Source organism: Pongo pygmaeus, chromosome 19, assembly GCF_028885625.2.
Source record: "Pongo pygmaeus isolate AG05252 chromosome 19, NHGRI_mPonPyg2-v2.0_pri, whole genome shotgun sequence".
Taxonomy (NCBI): domain Eukaryota; kingdom Metazoa; phylum Chordata; class Mammalia; order Primates; family Hominidae; genus Pongo; species Pongo pygmaeus.
This window is the reverse complement of record NC_072392.2, coordinates 23,779,256-23,795,097: the sequence shown is the minus strand read 5'-3', so window position 1 is coordinate 23,795,097 and position 15,842 is coordinate 23,779,256. Positions and strand designations below refer to the sequence as shown.

Here is a 15,842-nt window from a genome sequence, read left to right as displayed (position 1 = left end):
TTTAAACTTTTTGTAGACATTTTTGAAAGATCCTGCCTTCCTTTAAGAAAAGAGACAAGGCTGGGTGTGGTGGCTCATGCCTGTAATCCCAGCACTTTGGGAGGCCAAAGCAGGTGGATTGCTTGAGCTCGGGAGTTTGAAAGTAGCCTCGCCAAATGGCAAAACCTCGTTTCTACTAAAAATACAAAAAAAAAATTAGCTGGGCATGGTGGCACATGCCTATAGTCAAAGCTAATACAGAGGCTGACGTGGGAGGATCAACTGAGCCTGGGAGGTTGAGGCTGCAGTGAGCTGTGATTGTGCCACTGCACTCCAGCCTGGGCAACAGAATGAGACCCTGTCTCAAAGTGAAAAAAACCAACAAAAAAAAATGAAACAAGAGAAAAAAAAAACAAGAAAGAAAATGGTAAGGGGGAAGTGCTTATTTATTAAGCTTTTGTTGTAAATAGTAACTTGCATATCAGATGTTTACTGTAATATTCTTGAAGCTCTGCCAGGCCTACAGCTTCCTGTGTGCTTTTCAACTCTATTTCATTTATTTGGGAAATAATATATCAATGTACTTTATTCATTCCCAGCTCTAACCATGGAGTACTGGGAATGTCCCATTCTATGAAGGAGGTTTGCCAGCCACAATAGGAATATTCATGAACATGGAGGTACTTTGTTGAAGTTACACTATTTTTTTTACTCTTCTCCACTCTCAGCCTAGCCGGTCTGCTCACTATATTCTCTCCATCCTTCAGCACCCTTCCATCTCTTCCTTCATCTTAAAAACCTTTCCTTTAATTTCAACAGTGCTGCCTGGGTTTGTCATTTCAGGGGTTGGGCATGTTCCAGGATCTGTCTATAGACTTCTCTCAGGAGGAATGGGAGTGCCTGGACGCTGCTCAGAAGGACTTATACAGAGATGTAATGATGGAGAACTATAGCAGCCTGGTCTCATTAGGTAAGGATGTCTATCCCCAAATAACTCATGAATTTTGGGTGTAGCTTTCACTTGCCTGGGTGACTTTTCACCTGCTGCCTAGAGAATTGTTTTGTGTTTTGTTGATTAATAGATGGGCAGCTCTTTGGGGTCCCTCCGTCTTCTCCATGCTTCAGACCTTTACACCTTCCTCTTGTCCTTTGTGTGTATAAGGGACTAACTTTGAATTCAGGAACAGCACGATTATGTCTTACTTCTTTTCTTTCTTTTCTTTTCTTTTCTTTCTTTCTTTCATTCATTCTTTCTTTCCTTCTTTCTTTCTTTCTTTTTTTGAGATGAAGTCTCACTCTATCTCCCAGGCTGGAGTGCAATGGCGTGATCTTGGTTCACTCCAAACTTCATCTTGGGTTCAAGCAATTCTCATGTGTCAGCCTCCTGAGTAGCTGGGATTACAGGCACCCACCACCATGCCTGGCCAATTTTTGTGTTTTTAGTAGAGACGGGCTTTCACCATGTTGGTCAGGCGGGACTTCAACTCCTGACCTCAAGCAATCCACCTGTTTTGGCCTCCCAAAGTGCTGGGATTACAGGAGTGAGCCACTATGCCTGGCCATCTTACTTCTTTTCTTATAAACAGGTCTCTATATCCCAAAGCCTGATGTGATTTCCTTACTGGAGCAAGGGAAAGAGCCCTGGATGGTTTCAAGGGACGTACCAGGAGGAAGGTGTCCAGGTGAGTAAGGACTGAGCAGATGGGGAAGGCAGTGCTGTTTAGAACCCAGCCCATCAGAGAGGAAGCACCGTAAAGGTATTGGTTGAGGAATCTCTTCCGCAAGGTCCCGTGTAAGAGTTGTGGCCTAAGACACATGGAGAAAAGTCAAGATACCCCCGACACACACACTTTTTTAAAAATTTTTTTAATTTGAGAGAGAGACTTGCTCAGTCACCCAGGCTGGAGAACAGTGATGCGATCTCGGCTCACTGCAACCTCTGGCACCGGGTTGAAGCGATTCTCCTGCCTCAGCCTCTAAAGGAACTGGCATGATAGGTGCCTGCCACTATGCCCAGCTAATTTTTGTATTTTTAGTAGAGACGGGGTTTCACCATGTTGGCTAGGCTGGCCTCGAACTCCTGACCTCAGGTGATCTACCTGCCTTGGCCTCCACAAGTGCTGGTATTACAGGTGTGAGCCACTGTGTCTGGCCAAGAACCCCCTTTTACTTCCACCTCTTCAGTCTTTGCTACCCTCTTGTCATAATTTCTTTCCATTTCAAAGAATAACATTCCCTTCTTCAGAAGCCATCCTGTTTCCTCTATCTTGGAGCTACTTTCATTTTAAAATTTAAACCCGTGTTGTTGCTTTAAAAACAAATCTTTTAAAATATATTAATTTTTCATACTGATCCTTGACTTTTTTTGCCTTGTCTTTTCTTGGCTAGTTTTCCTTTCATGCAGCCATTTCATACATCAATGGATATTCATTCACTATTTATTTATTTATTTATTTTTTGATACAGAGTCTCACTCTGTAGCCCGGGCTGGAGTGCAGTGGCGCGATCTGGTCTCACTGCAAGCCAATAAGAAGCGCTTGGGGATGACCTCCCTACAAGCACAGCAAAACCTTTCCTGCGCATTTCTGGGCTGGAACGCCTACCCGCCCCGCCAAACCAAAACTTTACTAACACCCTTAGTGCCGTTTCCTGCACTTCCTTACAGATTTGTACCAGGTACTGGAGACCCTCCCACCTGGTCCACGCCCACCGCCCCGTGATCACCGAGACCCAACCTTGAGCACCGCCAGTCTTATCAACAAACAGGCTAGTAAATTATAAAAAATAAAATAAAGGAAATGTAGCTGGGCGTGGTGGCATGCGCCTGTAATCCCAGCTACTCCGGAGGCTGATGCAGGAGAATCGCTTGAACCCAGGAAGTGAAGGTTGCAGTGAGCCGAGATCGCACCCCTGCACTCCAGCCTGGATGGCAAGAGCGAAACTCCTTCTTGAAATAATAAATAAAATAAAGGAAATGGGGCCGGGTGTGGTGGCTCACGCCTGTAATTCCAGCAATTTTGGTGGCTGAGGCGGGCGGGTCACTTGAGGTCAGAAGTTTGAGGCCAGTCTGGCGAACATGGTGAAAACCCGTCTCTACTAAAAATAAACAATTAGCCAGGCATGGTGGCGGGCGCCTGTAATCCCAGCTATTTGTGAGGCAGAGGCTCAAGAATCGCTTGAATCCCGGAGGCAGAGGTTGCAGTGAGCCGAGCTCGTGCCACTGCCCTCCAGCCTGGGCGATAGAGCGAGACTCCATCTTAAAATAAAATAGGCCAACCGAGGGTGCTCATGCCTGTAATCACAGCACTTTGGACGTCGAGGCGGGTGGATTGCCTGAGCTCAGGAGTTCAAGACCATCCTGGCCTACATGGTGAAACCCCATGTCTACTAAAAATGCAAAAATTAGCCAGGCATGGTGGTGCATGCCTATAATCCTAGCTACTTGGGAGGCTGAGGCAGGAGAACCGTTTCAACCCAGGAGGTGGAAGTTGCAGTGAGCCGAGACCACCACATTGCACTCCAGCTTGGGCAAGAGGACTGAAACTCCATCTCAAAAAAAAAAAAACAAACAAATAAATAAATATAAAAGAAATAGACAAAGCAAACCTTAATACATGAACTCAAACAAATGCTTTCATTGCCAGGCTCCATCTTTGCAAAACTGAACCTAGGACAATGTGCACGTTTCTAACTAGTAATTCTGGAGGACAGATCAGGGAGGCAGCGTGAACTTTCTTTTCTGCAATTTAATTGACTGGTCAGTAAAGTGAGTGTTTGCAGGCATTTTCAATGTTCTGTAATGGGCTTCAGTTCCTATGGCAGTGTGGCAGGCCAGATTTCCCATAGCAACCAGAACAGTTTCTACTAACCCTTTACTATAATTTTGATGAATGCATAATTTAACGTTAAAGAAATGGAGAAACTGGTGCCTGAGTATCAGGAATGGAATGTGAAAACAAACCCATTGATACCCCGCCTGGGTTTTCTCAGACCATAAAGTCTGATCGAATAATGATAGCATTCTTACACATTCAACTCGGCCTGTCTTAAGACTCAGAAACTTTCCAAGACTCTAAAGAAATCTTTCCAGATGCTAGACCCAAGTTAAAGATTAGATGTTGATTGAATGAAACACTCCTGCTTGTAGGTGCAATCCCACATGGAGCTTAAGATGTATATAAGCACTAGAAAAAAAACACTTGTAACTTTGAGTTGATCTGGTGAGTTACCCGGTACTTCTCCCTGTAAGTGGCTGCAGAAATAAACTTCCTTCTTTCCCAGTCTGTCTGTGTCTTGTTATTGAACCATTGCGATGGACCTGCCCAGCAAAGTCCTCTTTTGTGTGGTTATCTGGGACTCCTTTTGGAGGGAACACTTAAAATTTTCCATTTCAAAGCATTCTGTTGGCACTCTTCCACTGTTTTTCTCTGCCTACCCTGGGACCTGTGTTCTCCTGGACTTGAATCTCCAGCCACAGAGCCTAGAAGCCCATTCCTACACATTCTGTGACTGTTCCCCAAGCACAGGGAGAATTTGCGGAAAATAAGCCTAAAAATCTGGCCATTCTTTGCAATAAAACCCCACATTACAAACTGCTGAAAACAGGATTCTAGCCTGAATAGGTTTTTCCTCTATTTGAAACCAATCATTTCCCTTTACAGTTTTGGAGGGAAGTTTCAAAATCAATCAGTAAGCACCCCCCACCCCATGTTTATCCTTATGTAAAGTGCCCCCTCTGCACATGCAAGATTGAATAAACCTTGAAAATATTATGCTAAGTGAAAGAAGCCAGTCACAAAGGACCACATGTTATGTAATTCCATTTAAATAAAATGTTCAAAATAGGCAAATACATAGAAACAGAAAGTAGATTAGTGGTGGCCCAGGGTTAGGGGAGTTGGGGGGAAATGGAGGGATATGGTGTTTACTTCAGGGTAATGAAAATGATCTAAAATTTATTGTGGTGATGTTTGCATAACAGTGCAAATATACTGAAAACCATTGAATTTTACACTTTAAATCAGTGGCTTCTGTGGTATGTTATCAATATTTCTCAATAAAACTTCAAAAAAAATAGTGCCTATGTGTCTTTTTGTGTATTATTCCTCCAGAGTCCAGTCCATATTTTTTACAATTGATGAAGCAATTAAGATTTTGTTTCTTCTTCTTCTTTTTTTTTTTTTTTTGAGACAGAATCTCCCTCTGTTGCCCACACTGGAGTGCATTGGCACAATCTTGGCTCAGTGCAACCTCCAGGCTAATTTTTGTATTTTTAGTAGAGACAGTGTTTCACCATGGTGGCTAGACTCGTCTCAAACTTCTGACCTCAAGTGAGTCCCCCACCTTGGTCTCAAAATTCCTGGGATTACAGGCGTGAGCCACTGCACACAGCCCAGGATTTAGTTTCTGTTGTTTTGATGCCCTAGGGCCATCTTATTCTACCTTAATTTCTGATGAATCATCTCAGTGGAAATTTTACATTAGGTCCCAAAGTATTTTCCTCTGTTTAAGATTTTATCAGCTGAGTACAGTGGCTCACATCTGTAATCTCAACACTTTGGGAGGCCAAGGTGGGAGGATCAGTTGAGCCCAGGAGTTCAAGACCAGTCTCTGCAACATAGTGTGACACACATATCTACAAAAAAAATTTTAATTAGGTGGGCATATTGGTGCATGCCTGTGGTCTCAGCTACTATGTAGGCTGAGGAGGGAGGATCACTTCAGCCCAGGATGTTGAGGCTACAGTGGCCATGATTATACCACTGCACTCCAGCCTGGGTGACAGAGTGATAACCCTGTGTTAAAAAAAAAAATTAATTGGAATTTTTTTTTTAGAAAACAAAGTATACACTTAGCCACTTGATACAAATGAATGAATTTGATAATCTACAGAAACCAAAACAAATAAATAAATAAAAATCCAAAGCCTTTCTTCTTATGTGAATCTCTGGTGTCTCTGAATTATAAGAATTGTGAATTATGATGAATAACAAATATCCATGACAAGGACTCAATAAGGGATAGCCATTAATAAACTGCAATGCACACTTACTGGAGTAAGGCCTTTAAAGATGTACAAGAAAAAGAAAGAAAAGGCATTGAAAAATTGCATTGCCTACCAAAATGCTAAAGTTCACCTAAGTCCATTAATCAGCACACACACACACACACACACACGCAATGGGTGTGTAAAATGGTCAATGCAGTCTCCTATGAATGTATCCTTTTATTAATAGGTCTGTGGGGGCAAGAGATGAGGTTCTATAGATCCTGGAATCAGGGATGGGGAATCTGTGGGGTCCCTGGGGTGAGAGGTGACAATCTGTAGATTAGTGATGGGTGGTCTTTGGGATAGTGATGAGGTCCATGGAATCAATTCTTGTGGATATGTAGGGTCAGTGATGAGGGAATCTGGTGTCAGTGATGGGATGTGTGTGGAATCAGTCTGTGAAAGCCAGATTTGTGGTGTCATCTCTCAGGCTGACACATCCTGATCTGTGTGTCAGTGGTGAAAATTCTATGGGGTCAGAGTGTGACTGTCAGGTCCCTGACACTGTGTGTTCTGGGTCTGGCCAAGTGCACAGATTCCCTTGCCTGGTCCTGGCTGGAGAGGCCCTTCTCAAGGACTCCTCACATGAAAGGTGGGTTGGTGGTGGGTTTTGTTTTTGTTTTGTTTTGTGGTGGAGGTGGGGGTGGGCTGGCTTTTTCTTTAGGATGTAGTTTTGCCTCTTAGAGACCACAGACGCATGCAGCTTTTAGGAAGAATTTTTGTCTGGGTAGTCACTAGGTCCTGTGGGCCAAGCCATCTAATGGGAGTAAAGCTGACCATTCCCTCAGTGCAGTTCAGATCTAGACGGTCGTTTTAAGTTGTCCTCAAGGTGGCGTGCAAGTGGGTTGTGGCTTTGAGTGGCAGGTGTGTGGGAAGAAACAACTAAGAAGACCCGGGAGCGTTCCTCAGCTGGATCTGTCACAGCTGGAAGAACAGCCTCCCTAACCCATCAGGCGCCAATGGGAGGTACCTCTGGACTCTGAGAGGCTGGTGGAGGCGGCACCTCCAGACATAGAGATTCTGGGCACAGAAGCCTGTTATTGCCAGATGCTGAGGCGTTGCCATGGGATTCAAGGGCGTTTTGGGTCAGATCAGAGCCTTTCTCAGATAATTATTTCGGTAACTGGGGGAGCTCCTGTCCAGCACACGCCCCTATGAAGGCCTAATGTGCCCTCTCCCGCAAACTCTTCTTTGGTCTGAGAACCACTTGTTTCTTACATCCCTGTGCTAATCTCACCATCTGCTCCTACATACCCCAGGCATTTGCCACATGCTGGTCCTCTCTTTCCTGACAGGTGGGCCATCTCTCCAGCTTCTGTGAGGACAGCTCAAATTATGGAGGAGGGGACAGGTGCAGGGCAGCAGTGCTGAGGGGAGTACCGGGTGGTTGGGGGAGCAGGGGCTCATTTTTCTTTGTAGCTCAGATTCCTAAGCCTGTGACTTTGAGTATCGGTGTCTTCCTTGCAATGTTTCAATCTGAGGTTCTTGGGGAGAGTGCAGAATTGGAGCCCGATGGAATTCTGGTGGGGAGAGGGGTGGGTGCAAGGAACATGGAGAATGTGTCAGGTGGTGTCTATTCCTGGCCCCTTACTTTGCCTGCTGGAGTTTCCCAGTCTGTTCCAGAGGCACTCTCTCGACCCTGAAGGGACCTGAGGGGGGATGTTGGTCGCCAGTTTGTGCTCCCCTGGACTCGACTGGAATTGGTCCCACAAAGTGTTATTTACTTATTTATTTATTTTGGAGGGAGTCTCGCTCTGTCACCCAGGCTGGAGGGCAGTGGAGCAATCTTAGCTCACTGCAACCTCTGATTCCCAGGTTCAAGTGATTCTCCTGCTTCAGCCTCCCTAGTAGCTGGGACTACAGGTGTCCACCGCCACACCTTGCTAAATTTTGTATTTTTAGTAGAGACAGGGTTTCACAATGTTGGTCAGGCTGGTCTCAAACTCCTGACCAGGTGATCGACCCACCTTGGCCTTTCAAAGTGCTGAGATTACAGGTGGGAGCCATCACACCCCACCAATCCCACAAATTTAGGCATTATGGTACATTGCTTCTTTCGAATCACTTATTTTTTACTTGTGTTTTCCCCCTCCTTTTATTGATTGATTGACACAGAGTCTCGCTGTGTCACCCAGGCTGAACTGCAGTGGCACAATCTCGGTTCATTGCAACCTCTGCCTCCCGGGTTCAAGCGATTCTCCTGCCTCAACCTTCCAAGTAGCTGGGATTACAGGCACATGCTATCATGCCTGTCTAATTTTTGTATTTTCAGTAGAGACAGGATTTCACAATGTTGGCTAAACTGGTCTCGAAATTCTGACCCCAAGTGATCCACCTGCCTTGGCCTCCCAAAGTGCTGACATAGGCATGAGCCTCCTTGCCCGAACTTCCCTCCTTTTCCTTCAGGGATTTTAAATGTTTTCTTTCCTCCATCTATTTAATTATATGTGATTGCCTTGAGGATTTCAGCTTGAATTAAAATCATATTCAAGCAGGTAAAAACATATATTTACCTGTCTTTATTAATATTTAAACATATTAAAATAATACATGTTCATAATGAAAATGAAACATTACAAATAAATACACAGGAAAGGCATATTCCCCCTCCAGTTCCACTCTTGAAATAACCAAGTAACAAGATGATGAGCATCTTTCCATGATGTTCTCCAAGATTCATATAAGTATTGGCCAGCAAACAACAGAATATATAGGCCAGGCATGGTGGCTCATACCTGTAATCCCAGCACTTTGGGAGACTGAAACGGGTGGATCTTTTGAGGTTAGGAGTTCGAGACTAACCTGGCCAACATGGTGAAACCCCATCGCTACAAAAAATACAAAAATTATTTGGGCATGGTGGCGAGCGCCTTAATCCCAGCTACTTGTGGGGCGGAAGCACGAGAATCTCTTGAACTCAGGAGAAGAAGGTTGCAGTGAGCCAATATCGCATTACTGCACTTCAACCTGGGTGACAGACTGAGATTCCATCTCAATAAACAAGTAAGTACATAAAATAAAGAGAAAAAAATAAAGATGAAAGAAAGGAAAGAAAGAAGAAAGAGAGAAAGAGAAAGAAAGAGAAAGAAGAAAGAAAGAAAGAAAGAAAGAAAGAAAGAAAGAAAGAAAGAAAGAAAGAAAGAAAGAAAGAAAGAAAGAAAGAAAGAAAGAAAGGAAAGAAAGAAAGAAAGGAAGAAAGGAAGAAAGAAAGAAAGAAAGAAAGAAAGAAAGAAAGAAAGAAAGAAAGAAAGAAAGAAAGAAAAAGAGAGAAGTAGTGTGCTCAGGTTGCTAAGATGGATGGTAAGAACAAATCCTCTAGCGGAGAAAATGTAAGAAGGAAAAGGAAATTTCTGTTAGTCTTGTTTGTTGCACCCCAAGCTCTAAAAAGTACAGCCACGTGTGTGATAGGCGCTTAGTTAAGATGAAAAAGGCATTAAATTTGTGCATGGAAATCATAAACAGAAATGTGTTCTGATGGACAGCAATTGGGTCAATGCTACCCTAGGTTCAGGCATCCACTGCGGGTCTTAGAACACGTCTCCTGCAGATAAGGGAGGGCTACTATATAACGTTTCTTTCTTTTTTCTTTAATTATAAAGCATTCTCCTTTCTTATTATAACAATTGGCCACATATATCACTTTAGGTATAAAGATATTAGGATGCCTTTATAGTAGATAAAAAGCTAACTCATTCTTTGTAAGAGTTAAAGTATCTTTCATTATATGAGCATTTAAGACATTAAAATACATTTGCCACCAAAAATAGTGCTTCTGTAAATATTCTTTTACTTATATCTTTATTAATTTTTACTTCTGCTGAAACAAATTGCAAGAGGAAACAAATGTATGTGTATAAAGTGTAATATATGTATATATATTTAATGTGTGTATATAAAACTTAATACATACACATACGTACAGTAACATATACAATTTTTTGTTTTGTTTTTTGAGATGGAGTTCTGCTCTCTCATCTAGGCTGGAGTGCAGTGGCATGATCTCGGCTCACTGCAACTTCCACTGCTTGGTTCAAGTGATTCTCCTGCCTCAGCCTCCTGAGTAGCTGGGAATACAGGCATCTGCCACCATGTCCAGCTAACTTTGTTTTTTTAATGGAGATGGGTTTTCACCATGTTGGCCAGGCTGCTCTCAAATTCCTGACCTCAAGTGATCCACCCACCTTGGCCTCCCAAAATGCTGGAATTACAGGCGTGAGCCACCATGTCTGGCCTAACATATACAATTTAATGTATATACAAATATAGGTTGGGTGCAGTGGCTCACTCCTGTAATCCTAGCACTTTGGGGAGCTAAGGTAGGGGATTGTTTGAACCCAGGAGTTTGAAATCAGCCTGGGCAACATGGTGAACCCTATCTGTACAAAAAAACACAAAAATTAGCTAGGTGTAGTTGCAGGTGCCTGTGCTCCCAGCTACTCAGGAGACTGAGGTGGGAGGATAGCTGGAGCCTGGGAGGTCGAGGCTACAGTGAGTTGTGATCATGCCACAGCACCCCAGTGTGGATGACAGAGTGAGACCCTGTCTCAGACAAAAACAAACCAAATATAATGTTTATGTGGTACACACTTGATTTCTTTCCAAAGGGTTATATAACACTGTACTTTCACCAGCAATATATGTGACTACTCATTTCCTACATATTATCACTTGTGTGAAGTCAAGGAAACTTAGTAGGCCTGAATTGCCCAAACCTGGCACACTCCAAAGAAAGGTTTGACTCTATCCTAGCTCACAGGAAATAACTTCTAAGTCCTTGGAATCTCCTGCCTATCTGGGAGTTAACAACGTGATTTATTGTGAGGACCTTGGACCATGCAGTGTCAGCTTGACCTTGGGAAGGGTGGAGACAGAGAAACTAAGGTCATCCAAGTGGGTGCTCTTGTCCATGTGACCAACCTCCAGTAAAATGCTCAACCCCAAGGCTCAGGTAAGCTTCTTGTTGGGGAGTATATTCTGTACTTTTTGCCACATATCGCTGGGTGAATTAAGCACTGTCCACACGATGTCACTGGGAGAGGACAACTGGAAGCTTGTGCTTTGTCTCTCCTGGACTCTGCCCTATGCACCTTTTTCTGCTGCTGATTTTAATCTGTATCTTTTTGTTGTAATAAAGTGTGAGTATAACAGCTTCACTCGGTTTTGTGAGTCTTTCTAATTAATCACTAAACCTTTGGGACCTCAGAACACAATGTTGTTTCTTCTTTAATTGAATTTTCCATGTTATGTAAGAAACGTATGTGTATAATTGAAAAATCACAAACTAAGACAGAGCTTTCCATGCAGTCTACTCCCCCACCCTGTTTCTCCAATGCTCCCAGGTCTACTTCCTGAATAATCAAATGTTTAAATTTTCTAAACTATTTCTAATCTATATATCTAAGTGCTTATCTCTATATTATATAATAGGTAGATCTTGCTCCTTCTCAATATATCAGCTTGATTTGTTACCTGATGGCTTCCTGTTCTGACAGCTGATGACTTGGCTGACACTCACCCCTTACCCCAGTGCCTGGACCACTTTTCAAACATGGTGCTCTTACCATTTTCTTTTTCTTTTTCTTTTTTTTTTTTTTGAGACAGAATATTGCTCTGTCACCCAGGCTAGAGTGCAGTGGCATGATCTGGGCTCACTGCAACCTCCACCTCCCAGATACAAGTGATTCTCCTGGCTCAGCCTCCGGAGTAGCTGGGATAACAGGGGCACACCACCATGCCTGGCTAATTTTTGTATTTTTAGTAGAGACGGGGTTTCACACTCTCAGCCAGGTTGGTCTCAAACTCCTGACCTCATCATCCACCCATCTTGGCCTCCCAAAGTGCTGGGACCACACCTGGCCACTCTCACTATTTTCAATGGCTCTCTTGGTCACCTTTCACTCGGAAGAGTAGCTGAGGCAGGAGAATCACTTGAACCCAGGAGGTGGAGGTTGCAATGAGCTGAGATGGTGCCGCTGCACTGCAGCCTGGGCAACAAGAGTGAAACTCTGTCTAAAAAAAATAAATAAATAAATAAAACAGAAAAGGAAAGAAAAGAAGCTCTTCCCCCATATGCCTGTAAGGATCTTTGTCTTAATTTTCTTCATGTCTTAACATGATTCTTGTCTTGTCAGAGGTCATCCTATCTGAAATTGAAACTATTTACCACTTCCCTTTTTTTTCCATAGCACTTAAAACCTTTCTTTTTTTTTTTTTTGAGATGGAGTCTCGCTCTGTCATCCAGGCTGGAGTGCACTGGTTTGATCTCGGCTCACTGCAACCGCCGCCTCCCAGGTTCAAGTGATTCTCCTGCCTCAGCCTCCCAAGAAGCTGGGATTACAGGCATCTGCCACCACTCCTGGTTAACATTTTTTTTTTTTTTGTATTTTAGTAGAGATGGGGTTTCACCATGTTGGCCATGCTGGTCTTGAACCCCTTACCTCAGGTGATCCAAACCACCTTGGACTCCCAAAGTGTTGGGATTACAGGGGTAAGCCACCACACCCAGCCCTGGCTAATTTTTGAATTTTTAGTGGAGACAGTGTTTCACCATATTGGCCAGGCTGATCTCGAACTCCTGACCTCAAGTGATCTCCCTGCCTCGGCCTCCCAAAGTGTTGGGATTACAGGCATGAGCCACTGTGCCTGGACTGCTTTTTGACAAATCATCTCTGTTCTTATATTAAGTCCACTAGAATGTAAACTTAATGAGAGCAGGCGATATTGCCAATTTTGTTCAATGCTATTTATCCCTAGAGCCTAGAACTGTACCACGCACAAGGTAAGGAGACAAATATTTGTTGAATGAATATATTGAGCAGCTGTTCTCAGACTTTTTGGTCTCAGAAATTCTTTACTCTCTGTTTCTTTACTCCCGACCTCAGGTGATCTGCCCACCTTGGCCTCCCAAAGTGCTAGGATTATAGGAGTGAGCCACCATGCCAAGCCGCCCAACTAATTTTTGTATGGTAGTAGGCATGGGGTTTTGCCATGTTGGCCAGGCTGATCTTGAACTCCTGACCTCAAGTGATCCCCCACCTCAGCCTCCAAAAGTGCTGAGATTACAGGCGTGAGCCACCGCACACGACTAAATAAACCAAAAACTTTAGATAAGTGAATTTGGAGGAAATATTTATAACAGATAAAATGGACAAACAGATAATTCTAATTTACTGTCTCTCTGACTTAATAAAATATTAGTCAATACCCTAAGAAGAAAGGAACAAAATCTAAAAATTCACCGTTCACAAACACAAATAGTCGGAAAACAAAGTCAAAACCTAAGAACTTGTTGACCACTTATCTCTCCGTTGAAATCAGCTCTTGAATGTGTTGAACTAGGATGGACTTCAGATTAGGAAATTTTAAAAATATTTTTCAAAGTTTCACTTTTTGGAATTTAAAATTAATCCAAATTATGTAATATACAACATTTGGAATTTACCAATCAATACTCTATCATTTTATTTTTCACTCTTCAAATAATTTCTTCTTCAAATAATTTCTTGTTCAAGAGTTTAAAATGCTTTTAAAATTAATAGCTTCTGCAGGCTATAGTCTGTAGAGACTGTCTCTACAAAAAATAAAAATATATATACTTTTAAAATATATATAAATTATATATTTATTTAAATGTATATGTTTTAAGTATATAAAATATATTTTTAAAATTTCATTTTTTTGCCGGATTGTATGGTAAGCATATGTTTAGTCTGGCAGGAACTTGCAAAACGGCCTTCCACAATGGCTGTCCCACTTTGCATTCTCAGCAGAAATAGAGATGAGTTCCTGTCACTCCATATCTTCACCAGCATTTGGTGTTGGTATTTGCATTCAAGCCAATCTAAGAGATGTGTAATGGTATCACATCGTTGTTTAATTTGAATCCCCTTGTGATATATGGTGTTGAGCATCTTTTCAGAGGTCTACGAAATGTGCTGGGCATGGTGGCACATGCCTGTGATCCCAGCTACTCAAGAGGCTGAGGCAGGAGGGTTACTTGAGCCCTGGAGGTTGGGGCTGCATTGAACCATGATTGCACCACTGCACTCCAGCCTGAGTGAAAGAGATAAAACCTGTCTCAAAAAGATAAATAAGGCCAGGTGTGGTGACTTATGTCTGTAATCCAAGCACTTTGGAAGGCCAAGGTGGGTGGATCACGAGGTCAGCAGATCAAGAACATCCTGGCTGACACAGTGAATCCCCGTCTCAACTAAAAATACAAAAAATTAGCCAGGTATGGTGGCTGGTGCCTGTAATCCCAACTACTCAGGAGGCTGAGGCAGAAGAATCGCTTGAACCCGGGAAGCAGAGATTGCCATGAGCCAAGATCAGGCCATTGCACTCCAGCCTGGGTGACAGAGTGAGACTCCATCTCAATAAATAAAAATAAATAAATAAATAACTGAGTTAATTTTTAGGACAGTTGTAGGTGTACAGAAAAATAGAGCAGAAGGCATACTGAGCTCTAATATCTACCTCACACCATAGTACACACACTTCCTCTATTATCGTCTTGTTAGTGTGGTAATTTGTTATGCTTGATGAGCCAATATGGATATTATTAAGTTCATGGCCAATATTAAGATTCACTCTCTGTGTTCTACCATTTATGGGCTTTGACAAATGCTTAAGGTCATATATCCACCATTATAGCATCACACAGAAAAGTTTCACTGCCCTAAAAATCTTCTGTGCTCCACCTATTCATCCTTCCCTCTGCTCAAGCCTCTGGAGACCACTGAACATTTTATAATACCATCTGCCTGGTTTTGCCTTTTCTAGTATTCCATATAATTGGAACTCTATACTATGTGGCCTTTCTGTATTGGCTTATTTCACTTAGAAATACATGTTTAAGATTCCTCCATGTCTTTTCATGCCTTGGTAGTTCATTTCTTTTTATTCATGAAGAACATTCCATTGTATGAATGTTTCAGAGTTAGTTTATCCATTTCTCTATTGTAGGATATCTTGGTTACTTCCAGTCTTTTTCAGTTGTGTATAAGCTGCTGTAAACATTCATGTGCAGGATTTGAGTGGATATAAGTTTTCAAATATTTGGGTATATACCAAAGAATGCAATTGCCAGATTGTATTTAAACATACAAGGATGCAGATGCCTACACACAAATATGTATGTGTATGTCATACTCATATACAATTTTAAATACATATATATGTTCTATGGATATGTAAGTATTTCTCTATTTTCACAGAAATGTCACTCTAAATCAGTACCTAGGGAGGGTCATCATTTTCTTAATCTACAAATCAAGACACAGTATGAGTGGCTGCACCCTAGTTTAATAAGTCCTCTATTATTGAGGATGTTTTCCTGTTTCCTTTGTCATTGTTGTTGTTGTTTTGTTTTGAGACAGAATTTCACTCTTTTGAGTCAAGTGGTGTGATCTCAGCTCACTGTAACCTCCTGAGTAGCTGGGATTATAGGTGCCCACCACCACGCCCAGCTAATTTTTGTATTTTTAGTAGAGACAGGGTTTTACCATGTTGGCCAGGCTGGTCTTAGCTCCTGACCACAGGTGATCCATCCACCTCAGCCTCCCAAAATGCTGAGATTACAGGCATGAGCCACCACGCTTGGCTGCTTTCACCATTTCAGACTGAGCTTGGAGAAGAACCTGAGGAAAAACATGACTTTAAAATTTTGATGAATGGAGAAATCTCTTTCCATTCACCTTCCTTTCCTCTATTGCATTCTTATTTTAAAATATACAAACAAAGATATGGATACATCATTGTTAAATAAACATCTGTGTGATACCTACCTATCCAGGTGAAGAAATAGAGCACTATC

General features: G+C 42.4%; 1 long non-coding RNA gene across 1 annotated transcript; it reads left to right on the top strand.

The window, feature by feature from the left end:
• Positions 1–822: 822 nt before the first annotated feature.
• Positions 823–3,544, top strand: LOC134738749 (uncharacterized). The gene is made up of 3 exons (XR_010124745.1): positions 823–949; positions 1,566–1,661; positions 2,645–3,544. It is a non-coding gene; the product is annotated as an uncharacterized LOC134738749 (long non-coding RNA).
• The last annotated feature ends 12,298 nt before the right edge of the window (positions 3,545–15,842 follow it).